Source organism: Piliocolobus tephrosceles, chromosome 4 (assembly GCF_002776525.5).
Source record: "Piliocolobus tephrosceles isolate RC106 chromosome 4, ASM277652v3, whole genome shotgun sequence".
NCBI lineage: Eukaryota > Metazoa > Chordata > Mammalia > Primates > Cercopithecidae > Piliocolobus > Piliocolobus tephrosceles.
This window is the reverse complement of record NC_045437.1, coordinates 94,317,982-94,334,953: the sequence shown is the minus strand read 5'-3', so window position 1 is coordinate 94,334,953 and position 16,972 is coordinate 94,317,982. Positions and strand designations below refer to the sequence as shown.

The 16,972-nt window shown below is 39.2% G+C and overlaps 1 pseudogene; it reads right to left on the bottom strand.

Annotated features, from left to right (window-relative positions):
• Positions 1-3,599: 3,599 nt before the first annotated feature.
• The window catches only part of LOC111542702, an 82,241-nt pseudogene continuing 68,868 nt past the window's right edge, over positions 3,600-16,972 (bottom strand).

The following is a 16,972-nucleotide window of genomic DNA, read 5'->3' as shown; positions in this document are numbered from 1 at the left end:
TTTGACCTGATGATCTGTCTGAAGCAGTCATTGTGGTGTTGAAGGTCCCCACTATTGTGTGAATGTCTAAATCTTATAACAAGTCTAGAAGTACTTGTCTTATGAATCTGGATACTCCAGTATTGGGAGCTTAAATATTTAGGATAGTTAAGTCTTCTTGAATTGAACACTTTATCATTATGTATTGCCCTTCTTTGTTCTTTTTTCCTGTTGTTGGTTTAAAGTCTGTTTTGTTCTGATATAAGAATAGCAATTCCTTCTCTTTTTTCTTTTCCTTTTGCATGGCAGATCTTTCTCTGACCCTTTATTTTGAGCCTATGAGTGTCATTATGTGTGAGATTAGTCTCGAAGACAGCGGATGAATGAGTCTTTTTTTTTAATCCAATTTGCCACTCCGTGCTTTTAAGTGGGGTATTTAGATCATTTATGTTCAAAGTTAATATTAATATGTGAGGTTTCGAACCTATTGTAAAATTGTTAGCTGTTTGCTTTGTAATTCTATTATGTTTTTGCTTTAGAGGGTCTACAGGCCACATACTTAAGTATGTTTGTGTAGTAGCAAGTATCACTCTTTTGTTTCCAGGTCTAGACTTCCCTTAGGTCTCTTGTAAGGTTGGTCCAGTGGTAGCAAATTCCTTTAGCACTTGCTTGTCTAAAAAAGATTGTATTTCTCCTTCACTTATGAAGCTTAGTTTGGCAGAATTTGTAATTCTTGTTTGGAATTTCTTTCTTTTTCTTTTTCTTTTTTTTTTTTTTTTTTTTGAGAATGCTGAAAATAGGGCCTCAGGCCAGGCATGGTGGCTCATACCTGTAATCTCAGCACTTTGGGAGGCCAAGGCAGGTAGATTACTTGAGGTCAGGAGTTCGAGACCAGCCTGGGCAACATGGTGAAACCCCATCTCTACTAAAAGTATGAAAATTCGTCGGGCATGGTGGCACATGCCTGTAGTCCCAGCTACTTGGAAGACTGAGGCAGGAGAATTGCTTGAACCTGGGAGGCAGAGGTTGCAGTGAGTCAAGATCATGCCACTGCACTCCAACCTGGATGACAGCAAGACTCTGTCTCAAAAAAAGAAAAAAAATAATAAGTCCTCATTCTCTCCTGGTTTGTAAGGTTTATGCCAAGAAGTTTACTGTTAGCCTGATATGGTTCCCTCTGAAAGTGATTTACCCTTTTTCTCTAGCTGCCTTTCAGATTTTTGTTTTTTAATTTAGCATTGACCTTGAACATTCTGGTGACTATATGCCTTGGTGATGTTTGTTTTGTATAGTATCTTGCAAGTGTTCTCCAGATTTCTTGTATCTGGGTATCTACCTCTCTAGTAATACTAGGGAATTTTTGTTGAATTACTCCCTCGATATACTTTCCAGGTTGTTTACTTTTTCTACTCTCTTAGAATGCGAATAATTCATAGGTTTGGTCACTTTACATAATCCCATATTTCTCACTTTGTTCATTTTATAAAATTCGTTTTTCTTTATTTTTGTCAGCCTAGATTAGTTCAAAAGACCAGTCTTCAAGCTCTGAAATTCAATCCTCTGCTTCATCCAGTGCAGTGATGAGGTTTTTGATTATATTTTGAAATTCCTTAAGATTTTTAATTCCAGAAACTCTGATTTATTTTTAAGATGTTTATCTCTTCTTTCATTTCCTAGATTGTTTAAAAGTTTCTTTGTGTTAATTTTCAACCTTGTCTTGGATCTCATTGAGCTTCCTTGCAATTCCTACTTTGAATTCTTTATCTGTCATTTGTGAATTTCCGTTTCAGTTAAGGAACCATTCCTGGAGTGCTAGTAGAATCTTTGGTGGAGTCACTATGTTCATCTTCAACTAAAATTCCAGGTGGTGGTGAGTCCAATTATTTCATGAGTCCCTCATTTCACAAAATATGAAAGCTAACTCTTTTTAAATCTTTTTTTTTTTTTTCTTGAGATGGAATTTTTGCTCTTATTGCCCAGGCTAGAGCACAATGGCATGATCTCGGCTCTCTGCAATCTCTGCCTCCCTGCAATCTCCGCCTCCTGGGTTCAAGCGATTCTCCTGCCTCAGCCTCCTGAGTAGCTGGGATTACAGGTATGTGACACCATGCCTGGCTAATTTTGTATTTTTAGTAGAGACAGGGTTTCTCCATGTTGGTGAGTCTGGTCTCGAACTCCCAACCTCAGGTGATCCACCCGCCTTGGCCTCCCAAAGTGCTGGGATTACAGGCGTGAGCCACCATCCCTGGCCTACTTCATTTTTTTTTTTTTTTTTGAGATGGAGTCTCACTCTGTCGCCCAGGCTGGAGTGCAGTGGCCGGATCTCAGCTCACTGCAAACTCCGCCTCCCAGGTTTACGCCATTCTCCTGCCTCAGCTTCCCGAGTAGCTGGGACTACAGGCGCCCGCCACCTCGCCCAGCTAGTTTTTTGTATTTTTTAGTAGAGACGGGGTTTCACCGTGTTAGCCAGGATGGTCTCGATCTCCTGACCTCGTGATCCGCCCGTCTTGGCCTCCCAAAGTGCTGGGATTACTTCATTTTTTAAATGGGTTTATTTTTTGTTTTTACCCATTCAACAGAAAAAAAAAATTAGACGTGGTGAAATTTACAATCGGTGACATCATCCTTCTCTCTGTCTATACTATGAGATTCTACACTTAAAGCTCAGCATTATTGGTATAAAACTTTAAGACATCATGAAGATTCTCCAGTGAAGAAAAAGGGGGAAATTAAAAATGATCTGCAAACAACCAAGAATAACTAAACATTGAATCAGACCTAAAACATCTTCTAATTCCTCTGCACATTGCATCCCATTACTATCCAGCCAGATCAGACAACAGGGCAGTGAGGAAGAGAGAAGCCACTTGGTAAATATTTTCAAGGGATTTTAACAGAATACTTTTAAATGAGAAAAAAAAAACTCATGGTTTCTTATCTTTGCTATAAAGCAATAAAGGGGTGAAAAATATGAAATCTCAAATGGAGATATTAAATGACTGTGAATTTAAGAAAAAGACCATAATTTCTGACAAAATAGAAAAAAATTAATTGGGATGCACTAGGTTTGTTTGTTTTGCTTTGTTTTAAAGGATACTTATACTGCACATTGGTCTCATTGATAAGGTGACCTAAAAAAACTTTTTTTTTTTTGTGAGACAGTCTCACTCTGTCGCCCAGGCTAGAGTGCAGTGGTGCCATCTCGGCTCACTGCAACCTCCATCTCCTGGGCTCAAGCAATTCTCCTGCCTCAGCCTCCCAAGTAGCTGGGATTACAGGCACTCACCACCATGCCTGGTTAATTTTTGTATTTTTAGTAGAGATGGGTTTTCACCATCTTGGCTAGGCTGGTCTCAAACTCGTGACCTCATGATCCACCCACTTCCCAATGTGGTGGGATTACAGGCATGAGAGTGAGTTCTTCAGTATCATTTTAAAAAGTACAAGTGAATGTGGATCCATCTGTGAAAAAAAAGAAAAAAAAAAAGAAAAACTACAAAAAGACAAAGATGCAATACTCAACCCCTGCACAGGACAACACACTGGAGCTGACCAAGCACATGCTTTATAAATGCTTTTTCAAAATCAAATGTTAGAACACACAAGAAACTGGTTTGCTCTTATTGTTTATTTTGATTGTGTCATTCTTTGCACATCACCTCCTCCTCGTCCCGGCATTTCGCATAGTGAAAAAAGTCATCAAAGATGGAGGTTGTGTGCCCGTAGGAAGCAATAATTTTCAGCACTTGTTTTTCTTTTTCTAAAGGCACCTCTTGTGTTTTATGGTTTATGACTGGCTTGCTGTCATGATTCTCCAGTCTGATGTGCCTGAGCTGGTTATTGGGCACATCACTGACAAAAATCCACTTGATATCAAACTTTCCCTTCCATTTGTCTTGAGACCAGACTCCAGCACTGGTGCTGCTGTCCACAGAGCACTTCATCTCGGCCACCCCACAGAAATATCCACTCCCACTGATGCTGCAGAGCAGGTAGGCAGGCCCCTTGCTGCTTATGGAGCTGAATGCACTGTTCAAGTACATAGTGCATGTTCTGTACCACACAAAATGGAGTACTTAATGGAGTGGTGAATGTCATCCTCAGAATAGCTCTTTATAATGCACACATGTCCAGTTTTGAGATTCCAGTCAAATTCTTTAGGACTATAACTGTAGGCAGCTTTCAGTTTTTTTTACACTTGGGGCAGAATTAGTCTTGGTATTTCCAGGAGAGTTATTATAACTGTTGGCCCCTCTTCGCTGCCCAAATGCCATATTTCCACTTGAGGAATGATCCAGTAGGTCTGGAGTGACTGCTGAGGGTTCTGATACTGTGGTTGAGCCACAGCAGGAAGCTTCATTGGGAGAAGATGAGGCACCTTCTGAGGTTGTGAGGATAGTGTCTCCTGGGGATTCGGGGTCTTCAGCACAGGCCCCTTGTTATCCCTGGTGTCAATATCCATGTTATGCTTTATAGATGGAGTGGGCAATGCACCCCCTATGACAGGCCCACTCTTTGTTTCCATTTTAGGCCATGGTTTTGCAGGCTTGCTGGCAATGGCAGCCCATGAGGCCAGCTTTGAAACTGCCATGTTCACATATGTCCCATCATTGCCAGAAAGGATGCCAATCAGTGCCACACTGCTGACGACAGAGCCTACTGTCCTTGACTGCAGAGGAGCTGACATCCCCAATCTTCAGGCTGACCATATCCTGCTACAGGCTGTTCACCCCAGAGGCCTTGCTAAAGGTGTCACTGTGAAAGCCCATCTGTCCATCAACCACTGTGCAGCCCAGGGAGCTTGGGGGTAGGTGTAGCTGCTCCCACATGTAGAGCTCTGAATCTGCTACCCTTGAGACCCACTTGTTCTCCCTGCCAAGAATACAGGGTTTGGGGGTAAAAATTAAACCTGTGCTGATAGATTTTGCTCTCCAGACTCCAGGGCTACCCCAAAACAGAATTGTGCATAAAATTATGATCTCTGTTACTGAGCTGTTCATAGGTGGTGAGATGAAGAATCAAAGGGTCCTTGCAGTGGACCACAGAGCCTCATTGAGGGATTAAGGAACTCCAGTGGATGGTGGTTAATAGCTGTAGTGAGACTGAGGGCTCACTACATTGTCCAGGCTGGTCTCAAACTCCTGGGCTCAAGCAATCCTCCCGCCTCAGCCTCCCAAGCAGCTGGGATTATAAGCATGTGCCACCAGGCCTGGCTATCTTGCCATTTCTCTCCTGGTATCTACCTACTGAACAAAATTGTGAAGACAAAAGGGCAAGAACTGTGGTGATCTTGTTTACTAATGCTTATCCCAGCGCCTTCCATGGGGTAGACAGGTGCTCAATAAAGTCTGAAGAATCAGTAAATAAATGGAAAGAATGGGTATTTCATACATAATTGGAAATTTATATAATAAATAAAAGCCTATGAGAAAAACTAGATTTAGTTTTAACTAGTTTGACCTTATAAAATAAGTGAAAGAAAGGGCTAATGGTGATGAAAGAATAAATAAAATATAAAACCATAGAGAAAATAACAAGGTCAAAGTCATTTTTTAAAATTTTTTATAAAATTGATAAAGTCCTAGCAAGATGGCATAAGTAAATTACTGACAAATATGAGATAGGGGACATTATTATAGATACTATAGAAATAATGAGATAATAGAAGATGTTATGAAAATTTTATGTTAATAAATGTGTCAACTTAAATGAAATGGACAGATTTAGAAATAGGTAAACAAATTTTGATATGTTGATACAATGAAATACTGCATAGCAATACAAATAAATGAACTATTACTAGATACAATATGCATCACAAAAACATTTTGTAAAGTGACAGAAGTCATCCCCCACATAAAACACACTGTATATTTCTATCTATATGAAGTCAAAGAACAGGCAAAAATCATCAGTGGATACACACAGAAGAATAGTGATTTTCATTTGGGGGATCTTTGGGGGTGGTATGAATGGAAAAGGAAATGAGGGAACTTTCTAAAACAGCCATTCTCGATTAGATGCTGTGAGAGAATTAGGCCTCACAGAAAATAATTTGAGACTCTATTTCTTAATTAGTCTAATAATGACACACAGTATTCTTGATGCACAAGAAGTAAACTGATTAATTAGAAACAGTGTGTGCCTTTGGGCATGACGATTTAACTCCGTTCTGGATCCCCAGTTGAGAGGTACTGTCTGAGGCTGCACTGTTCCATATTGTAGCCACTAGCCACATGTGGCCATATGAATTTAAAGTTAAATTATTTAAAATTAAATAAAATTTAAAATGTAGTTCCTCAGTCAGACCAGCCACACTTCAAATGCTCAAAAACCATATATTGCAAGAGCTACTATATTAGATAATACATATGTGTCAAATTTCATCTCAAATTTTAAAAATAAGAAGTTAGCACAAATAAGTTTATATTATGTGTGAGTAAGGTTTTGAAGTTTGATGACAGTAAGGCGTTATGTCTCATGAAACACAAAAAACAAAACAAAAAAAAAAAAACTCTTACTTTTGTCAATTTTCATAATATAACACATCTACTAAACTACAACATTTCATATTACTACCAGTCCTCAATAATCACTTTCCATGAAAATCGCAATTTAGAAATGTGTATCTGGGCTTGAGTTCGTTTCGAAATATAATTAATACCCCTAGGACTGGTCAGATTTGTTTCACCCAATTTGTCTTTAAAGGATTATAGAACCAGGGTATTTTGCAGCAATACATGGAACAAATGTTTAATATTCAAGATGGACTTTAACACAGCACACTTGGTGAACACCACCACTACTACAAACAATAGAACACTTTGTATATTAGCCAAGTTAAACATATCAGCATTTTTCATGAAGTCATGCAATCAAACAGACTTTATTTTACAAGTCACTGTTCATTGGACCATAATATGAGTTTGCTAAATTAATATTTCAATGAATTACATTTAAAGAGAATATATAGATTTTCAAGTGCTATTGGTTTAGACCAAAATGTCTTAGAATCAAAAAACAAAGTTATCAATAGGTGTCAGCAGTCTGTAAGTACTCAACTTAAAGAAATATGTGTAAATTATGAATTCATTCCAAACATCCAAACAAGAAAATAAAATGGAAAAAAAGACTCTGATTCCTAGAATAGCCTATAGCCAATTTTCTCCCAAAAGAATGCTTATTTTAAATAAAGTCTCAGACCTACAAAATGTAACAGCTGAATTATGGTCTAAGGTCAAGCACATATATAGACACATAAAGTCTAGTGTGTATATAACAAACTAGCCTGCCCTAAGGCTCAGGAGGCCCCAACAATGTCCAGTTGGTATTGGAAAGATGAGTTCTAAGCCACAGAGCTCAGTCACAGTGTGCTCCAGGCAGTTTGCCCTGTTTTTCAAGAGCCTATTGTACTCATATCTTCCCAATTCCACTTTCAGGGACATCATGTCAGTAGCTTGAATTAGGCCACAGTGGGAATTTCCAGATGGTTCTTATTTAAACACTGAAATAACGTAAGTAATAACACACTGGAAAATGACAATAATATGAAATAGGTCCTACACTAGAAATATGTTTTATGGTTTGTCGTTGTGTTGCCCCGACAGCTCCTCTCACCCACTCCACAATCTTATTTAATGACATCTCCAATCTCTGGATGCTCAGGCAAAATACTTTGCAGTGATGCTTCTCTTTATCTCACGCCCCTTTTGTCACCTATCAAAACAATTTGGCTGCTGTTACTTTCAAAATATATACAGAATTCAACTGTTTCCCACACTTCTCACTGCTACCGCCCTAGACCAGGACACCAACAGCTCTTTCCCTGTCTTCATCTGCTCTTAACTGCTGCCATTCTACCCCCTACCACCTAGTCTCAGAATACCAGCCCCAGGGACACTGAAAACCCTGCTGGCTCCCCATTCATAATAAAAAATCCAAAGTCCTTACAGCAGTCTGTTGATATGACCCCTGTTCCCACTCTGAACATAGTTTTAGCTACTTTCCTCTCACTCTCTTCACTCTAGCCACATAGGCCTTTTTGCTCTTCCTTCAACACCCCAGGAAAATTCCCACTTCCATGCCTTTGCATGAATTGTCCTAGTATTAGAATGCTCTTGCCTAATACCTGCATGACTACCTCTGTCACTCCCTTCAAGTCTTGACTCAAATGTCACCTTCTTAATAAGTCTGATCACACGCTCCAATTGCAATGCCCTCTTCAGCAATTGCCACTCCCCTTTGTCCTGCTCCAGTTTCCCTTTCCTTCCATAGCACTTATTAACTTCTAACATACTCTACAATTTACTTATTTTATGTAAATGAAGGCAAGTAAAGTTAAAACTTTATGAAATCAGAATCTTTCATCAATTTTATTTGCAGCTGTATCCCATGCCTGTGGAATAGTGCTTGGCACATCATAGTTGCTCAAGAAATGTTTGTTAATGAAAAAATGAGTGGCCATCCCAAACTCTAAAGAATGTCAGATAGTTTTGTTTCCTCCTTTGATCTGAAGATGTTTGGGAACATGATAACTGGATCTGAAAGCCATCCAAATGTGTTGTGAAAACGTTCAGAATTGTTTAATCACATCTGTGGTTCAATTCTGTGAACCAAAATCTGTCAGAAATCTAATGCCAAAATTGTTATTGGAATTTTCTTGCTCACTGCATTACTTCTAAGAACAGTTTGAATCATTTCCTGAGACCCTAAAGGCTATAAATATACAATCTGCTTCTTAACTGGTGAAGAGACTCTAGATTGTGTAAAGGTTTTAAACATATTTTGGGAGACATACGTGGTTTGAGCACTAAAATTAACCTATGATTTACAGGAGCAAAAAACAAACGATTTTAGCATCCAGTAAAATTTTATGCTTGAGTGCTCCATTATTTTATATCAGTACATGAAACTACTTTTCATTTTCTTTACTGGATACTACCAAGGTGCAAATAATAATTCAAAATCTAGAAGTGTAAAATTCTTACAACATCAAAGAACCAGCAGAACTAGTGTACTTTGTATTGTTCAATAATGTAGATGAAGGTACGAGAATGTATTATTGCATTTGAATACTCCAATTCCAAAATTTTATAAAATGTCTTTAAATTATACAAAAATGATCAATATATTTTGAAGCAAATTTCTCAAATGGCCTTCAGTCACAATCTTCATAGCCATAGAGATATAAAGCAACAAATAACCTACATTTGTTTTAAAAATGTGTTGCAATGCTCTATACACCTAACATATGCTTTAGAAGTTTAAAATCATTGCTATAGCAGTATACATGACTGACAGCTTTAGAATAAGTTAAATAAATGAAAAAGAATTTTTAACACTATTTTGAGTGCCTGGATGGAAAGAAGTAAAAAGAGAACAAACACAGGGAATTCCATCTTCTCTATACCTCTGGAGGATAAGAGAGTTGTTTGTTATTCATTTGTTTGTTGCTCTCTTTTAGAAACAAAATGATGGTACATGAGCTACATTTTCACCTATCAATTTTTGGCAGAAGCGTCTAAACAAGTGGTGCAAAAAGGAACTATGGCTCCTGCTGTCATGGCTGAGATAACCATAGCCATCAGCATTGAATGGTGATGTAAGAAATGTAATCATTGTAGCAATCAAAGAGCACAAGCCCTACCTGGTCCATTCATATGTAACTCAATGAGCATTGTTCTCCTTGGGCAAAATAAGCAGCCCCAAAAGTGCAGGTGAACAGAAGATATGGTGAGATTACTGGCTAAATTTGGCATGAATCCTAGCTAGTTTCAAAGTTCATATTGGAAGCAAAACCACTAAAAAGGAAGTATTACTAAGCAGTAATGTATATTAAGAGCACAGTATTATTGTTGATTAAATTCTCAAGTATTTATTAATTTTTAATGCACTATATGCCTTCCTAAGAAAAGCTTAGACCTCACTTGCCTCTAGAATCCTTGTTTCAGTGTGTACTAAATATTTAGGAATGACATATGAAAATTTTCCAGTTTTTCTATACCTTTCACTTAAATAACAAGTATCTAGTAATTGCCTACCATTCACCAGAAACATATTGGGAGTGCAACAGTGAGCAAGGTAAGTGATGCTAGTAATTTTTGTACATTGATTTTGTATCCTGAAACTTTGCTGCAGTTGTTTATCAGCTTAAGGGGCTTTTGGGTTGAGACTATGGAGTTATCTAGATATAGTATCTTGTCATCTACAAACAGAGATAGTTTGGCTTCTTCTCTTCCTATTTAGATGCCCTTTATTTCCTTCTCTTGCCTGATTTCTCTGGCTAAGACTTCAGTACTATGTTGAATAGAAGTGGTCAGAGAGGGCATCCCTGTCTTGTGCCACTTTTCAAGAGGAATATTTCCAGCTTTCGTCCATTCAGTATAATGTTGGCTGTGAGTTTGTCACAGATTATCTCAGTATAATGTTGGCTGTGAGTTTGTCACAGATGATCCTTATCATTTTGAGGTATGTTCCTTTAATACCTAGTTTATTGACAGTTTTTAACAGTAAGGACAGTTGTCACTTTAAATTAAAAGCTAGAAACGATTATGCTTATTGAGAGAAGCCAAAAGCTAGGCCTCTTTTGCAAAATAGCCAAGTTTTGAATGAAAAGGAAAAGCTCTTGAAGAAAATTAAAAGTGCTACTCCAGTGAACACACGAATAAGAAAACAAAACAGCCTTATTACTGAGATTTTAAAAGTTTGAAGAGCCTGTATAGAAGATCAAAGCAGCTATAATATTCCCTTAACCCAAAGTCTAATCCAGAGTGAGGCCCTAACTCTCTTCAGTTCTAAGAAGGCTGAGAGAGGTGAGAAAGCTGCAGAAGAAGAGTTTGAGGCTAGCAGAGGTTTATTCGTGAGGTTTAAGGAAAGGAACTGTCTCCATAATACAAAAGTACAGGCTAGGCATGGTGGCTCACACCTGTAATCCCAGCATTTTGGGAGGCTGAGGCAGGTGGATCACGAGGTCAAGAATTGAGACCATCCTGGCCAACATAGTGAAACTCTGTCTCTACTAAAATTCCAAAACGTAGCTGGACGTGATGGTGTGTGTCTGTGATCCCAGCTACTCAGGAGGCTGAGGCAGGAGAATCGCTTGAACCCAGTAGGCGGAGGTTGCAGGGAGCCAAGATCACGCCACTGCACTCCAGCTTGGCAGCAGAGCAAGAGTCCATCTCAAAACAACAACAAAAAAGTGCAGGGTGAGGCAGCAAGTGCTCACGTAGAAGCTGCAGCAAGCTATCCAGGAGATCTAGCTAAGATAATTGATAAAGGTGACTACACTAAACAACAGATGATTAATATGGATGAAGCAGCCTTATATTGGAAGAAGATGCCATCTAGGACTTTTATAGCTGGAGAAGTCAGCCCGGCTCCAAAGATTCAAAGAACAGGCTGACTTTCTTTTTAGGGGCTAATGTAGCTAGTGACCTGAAGTTGAATCCCATGATCATTTACCATTTCAAAAATCCTAGGGTCCCTAAGAATTATGCTAAATCTACTCTGCCTGCTCTATAAATGAAACAAGAAAGCCTGGGAGACAGCACATCTATTTACATAATTATTTACTGAACATTTTAAGCCCACTTTTAAGACCTATTGCTCAGACCAAAAAAAAAAAATATATATATATATATATATATCTTCAAAATGTTACTGTTTATCGACAAAGCATGCATGGTCACACAAGAGCTGGTAGAGATGTAGAAGGAGATTAATATTTTTTGTATTTTTTCATTTTTTTTTATTATTAAACTTGAAGTTCTGTGGTACATGTGCACAACATTCAGGTTTGTTACATAGGTATACGTATGCCATGTTTGTTTGCTGCACCCATCAGCTCATCATTTACACTGGGTATTTCTCATAATGCTATCCCTCCCCCAGGCCCCCATCCCTCAACAGGCCCCGGCGTATGATGTTCCCCTCCCTGTGTCCATGTGTTCTAATTGTTCAGCTCCCATCTATGAGTGAGAACATGCAGTGTTTGGTTTTCTCTTCTTGTGTCACTTTGCTCAGAACAATGGTTTCCAGTTTCATCCACATCCCTGCAAAGGACATGAACGCATCCATTTTTATGGCTGCATAGTATTCCATGGTATATATTTGCCACATTTTCTTTATCCATCCTATCATTGATGGGCATTTGGGTTGGTTCCAAGACTTCGCTATTGTGAACAGTGCTGCAGTAAACACATGTGTGCATGTGTCTTTATACTAGCATGATTTATAATCCTTTGGGTATATACCCAGTAATGGGATCGCTGGGTCAAATGATATTTCTAGTTCTAGATCCTTGAGGAGTCACCACACTGTCTTCCACAATGGTTGAACTAATTTACACTCCCATCAATAGTGTAAAAGCGTTCCTATTTCTCCACATCCTCTCCAGCATCTGTTGTTTCCTGACTTTTTAATGATTGGCATTCTAACTGCCATGAGATGGTATCTCATTTTGGTTTTGATTTTCATCTCTCTAATGACCAGTGGTAATGAGCATTTTTTCATAAGCTTGTTGGCTGCATAAATGTGTTCTTTTGAGAAGTATCTGCTCATATCCTTTGCCCACTTTTTGATGGGCTTTTTCTTGTACATTTGTTTAAGTTCTTCATAGAGTCTGAATATTAGCCCTTTGTCAGATGGGTAGATTGCAAAAATTTTCTCCCATTCTGTAGGTTGTGAGATTAATGTTTTAATGTCCCCTAACACAACCTCCACTTTGTAGCCCATGGATCAAGAAGTGATTTTGACTTTCACAACTTATTGTTTAAGAAATACATCTTGCAAGGCTATGGGTGCCATACACAGTGAGTCCTCTGATGGATCTTGGCAATGTAACTTGAATACCTTTTGGAAAGCATTCACCATTCTAGAAAACAATAATAAATTTGTGATTCCTGAGAGGAGTTCAAATATCAACATTAACAGAAGTTTGGAAGAAGTTGATTCTAATGTTCATGGATGACTTTGAGGAGTTTAAGGTTTCGGTGAAAAGAGTAATTGTAGAGGTGGTGGAGATAGAATGAGAACTATAATTTAAAATGCAGCCCGAAGATGTGACTGGATTGCTGTTAGCTTAAGATAACACTAATCTATGAAGAGTTACTTCTTACAGATGAGCAAGAAAAGTAGTTTCTTGAGATGGAAACTTCTTCTGGTGAAGATGCTCTAAACATTATAGAAATTAAAACAAAGGATTTAGAATACTATGTAAACTTAGTTGACAAAAGAGTGGCAGGGTTTGAGAAGATTGACTCCAATCTTGAAAGAAGTTCTACTGTGGGTAAAATGCTATCAAACAACATAGTAAGCTACAGAGAAATCTGTCATGAAAGCAAGAGTCAAGTGATACAGCAAACTTTATTGTTGTCTTAAGAAATTGCCACAGGCACCCCAATCTTCAACAACCACCACTCTTATCAGCCAACAGCCAACAACATTGAGGCAAGACCCTCCACAAGCAACAAGACCATGACTTACTGAATGTTCAGATGATTGTCAGTGTTTTTATTAGCAATACAATATGCTTTAATTAAGGTACGTATATCGTTTTCTTAGATATAACGTTATTGCACAGTTAATATACTACAGTATGGTTAAACATAACTTTTAAGTACACTGGAAAACAAAACAATTTCTGTGACTTTCTTTATTGCAACATTCATTTAATGTGGTGGTCTGAAACCAAACTTGAACGATCTTCAAAGTCTGTATAAACGAAGCCTAGAAGGATACCATCTAAGCAGTTAATAGTGGTAGACAACAGATTCAAATTTGTACACTTGGTGTGCAATTTGAACCACTTAAATAAGCATATTTCACTTCTCTAATAAAAAACAATTTTTCATTGGATACAACTGTAAAATATCTTGCTACCCACCTAATTATTAATAAATGCTTTGTGATGTAATTATCTGGGAGGCAGAGTAAGATGGCAGGATAGACAACTCCACTGATCATATCCCCCACAAGTACATCAACCTAACCACTATCTAAAAAGAAAAAAATTTTAAAAACCTTCATGAGAGCTAAAAACCAGGTGAGCCCTCATGGTACCTGGTTTTAACCACACGTCACTGAAAGAGGTACTGAAGAGATAGAAAAAATGCTTGATTTGCCAGTGCCACCCCACCTCCATCTCCCCAGCACTGCCAGCATATTGAAGAGAGCATCTCTGGGTGCTGGGGGAGGGAGAACACAGCAATTGTGAGCCACTGAACTCAGTGCAGTCCTGGTAGAGCAGAAAGCAAAACCAGGCCAAATTCAGCTGATGCCCAACCACAGAGGGAGCATTTAAACCAGCCCTAGCCAGAGGGGAATTACCAATTCCAAAAGTCCAAACTTGAATTCCCACAAACCTCACCACTAAGGGCCAAAGTGCTCTGAGTCTCTAAGTAAACATGAAAGGCAATCTAGGACAAAAGGACTGCAACCCTTAGGCAAGTCCTAGTGCTGAACCAGGCTAAGAGACAGTGGAGCACACAACCTACTGAGACATCCAGGGCAGCTAAGGAAATGCTGGCGCCACCTTTCCCTAACCACAGGCCGTATAGCTCCTGGCTCCAAAAGAGACCCCTTCCTTACGCTTGACGAAAGAAGAGGAAAGACAGGGGAGGACCTTGACTTACATCTTGAATACCAGCTCTGCCACAGTAGAATAGGGCACTGCTCAGTCATGAGGACCCCCATCCCAGGCCCTAGCTCCCAGACAACTTTTCTAGACACAACCTGGCTCAGAATGGAAACTGTTACCTTGAAAAGAATAAACTATTCTTGGCACCATTTATCACCTTCTAACTGAAGAGCCCTTGGGCCCTGAACAACCAGCAGCAATACCCAGAAACTACATCAAGGGCCTTGAGTGAGCTTCTGAGATTCACGGGTTTCAGGTGAGATCCAGTATGTTACTGGCTGTGGTGGCTACAGAGAAATCTCTCATGAAAGGAAGAGTCAAGTGATACAGCAAACTTTATTGTTGTCTTAAGAAATTGCCACAGGCACCCCAACCTCCTTCTGCTTGAGAAAAGCAGAAGAAAAAATACAGGGGAATTTGCCTTGCACTTTTACGTACCAGCATGGCCACAGGAGGATAGAGAATACCAAGTGGGCTCTTAGGGTCCCTGATTCCAGGTCTTGGCTCTTTTCAAGCATCTCAGGACTTGCCCTGGCCCAGCGGGGAGCCTCCTGCCCTAAAAGGTGAGCCCCAGGTCAGGCAGCATTCATCACATGCTTATTTAAGAATCACTGGGCCTTACGGGAACGTCAGCAGTAGTCAGGCAGAACTCCTCATGGCCTGTGGTGGCTGTGACTATGAGGTGAAGCTTCTCTGACTTCAGAAAGAGGAGAAAAGAGTGGAAAGGACTGTATCTTGTGGTTGAGTGTCAGCTCAGCCACAGTACAAGAGTACACCATGTAGACTTCTAAGGTTTGTGACTCTAGTCCCTGACTCCCAGACAGAAACTGTGGATTCACTGGGGCCTGAGAGAACTTGCCACCCTGAAGGGAAGGACACAGGCTTGGCTGGCTTTTTGTAGAGCCCTGCTGATTGTAGAGCCCCAGGGCCTTGAGCAAACATAGGCAGTAACCAGGGAGTGGTTACAGCAGGCCTTAGATGAAACCCAGTGCTGTAATGGCTTCAGGTCTGATCCGAGGCAGTCATAGTGGTGGTGGCCACAGGGGTACTTGTGTCACTCCACCCCTAGCTGTAGGTGGCTCAGAACAGAGAGAGACTCTGTTTGTTTACTAGAAAGTAAGGGAAGAGAACAAGAGTCTGCAAGGGGTAATGAGAGAATTCTCCCAGATCTTGCCCAAGACCATCAAGGTGGTACATCAGTGAGTCTACAATAACCACAGCGTTATTGGGCTTGGGGGTGCTCCCTGAAGCAAATGCAGTTTAGATCACAAAACCCAAGTCTTTGAAAATATCTAGAAAGCATTCCCAAGAAGGACAGGTATAGACAAGCCCAGATAGTGAAGACTACAATAAATACCAAACTCTTCAATGTTAAGACACTGAAGAAAATGTGCTAGCATTAACACCATCTAGGGAAACATGACCTGACCAAATGAACGAAATAAGGCACCAGGAGCCAATCCTGGAAAAAGAGATGCGTGACCTTTCAGACAGAGAATTCAAAATGACTGTCTTGAGGCAAAGGAATTCAGGATAAAACGGAGAAGGAATTCCGAATTCTATCAGATAAATTTAACAGAGATGAAAATAATCAAAAAGAATCAAGCAGAAACTCTGAAGCAGAAAAATGCAATTGCCACACTGCAGAATGCACCAGAGTCTTTTATTAGTAGAATTGATCAAGCAGAAGAAATAATTAGTGAGCTTCAAGGCAAGCTATTTGAAAATACACAGAAGAGACAAAAGAAAAAAAGAACAACAACAAAAAAAAAAAGAAGCATGCCTAAAAGATACAGAAAATAGCCTCTATAAAAATAGCCTCTAAGGCAAATTTGAGTTACTGACCTTAAAGAAGCAGAGAAAAAGAAGTAGAAAGTTTATTCAAAGGAATACAAACAGAAAACTTCCCAATCCTACTGAAAGATGGCAGTATCCAAATACAAGAAGGTTATATGAACACCAAGCAGACTTAATCCAAAGAAGATGACCTCAAGGCATTTAATAAACAAACTCCCAAAAATCAAAGAAAGGATTCTAAAAGCAGCAAGAGAGAAGAAACAACATACAATGGAGCTCCAATATATCTGACACCAGACTTTTCAATGGAAAGTCAGAAGAGAGTAGCAAGACATATTTAAAGTGCTGAGGGGGGAAAAAAGCAAAACTTTACCCTAGAATAAACATCTGGTGAAAATACCCTACAAACATGAAGTAGACAAACAAAAGTTGAGGAATTTCATCAACACCAGATCTGTCCTACAAGAAATGGTAAAAGGAGTAATTCAATCAGAGAAAAATAGGAATGTTAATCAGTAAAAAGTAATCACCTGAATGTAAAAAACTCGCTGGTAAAAGTAT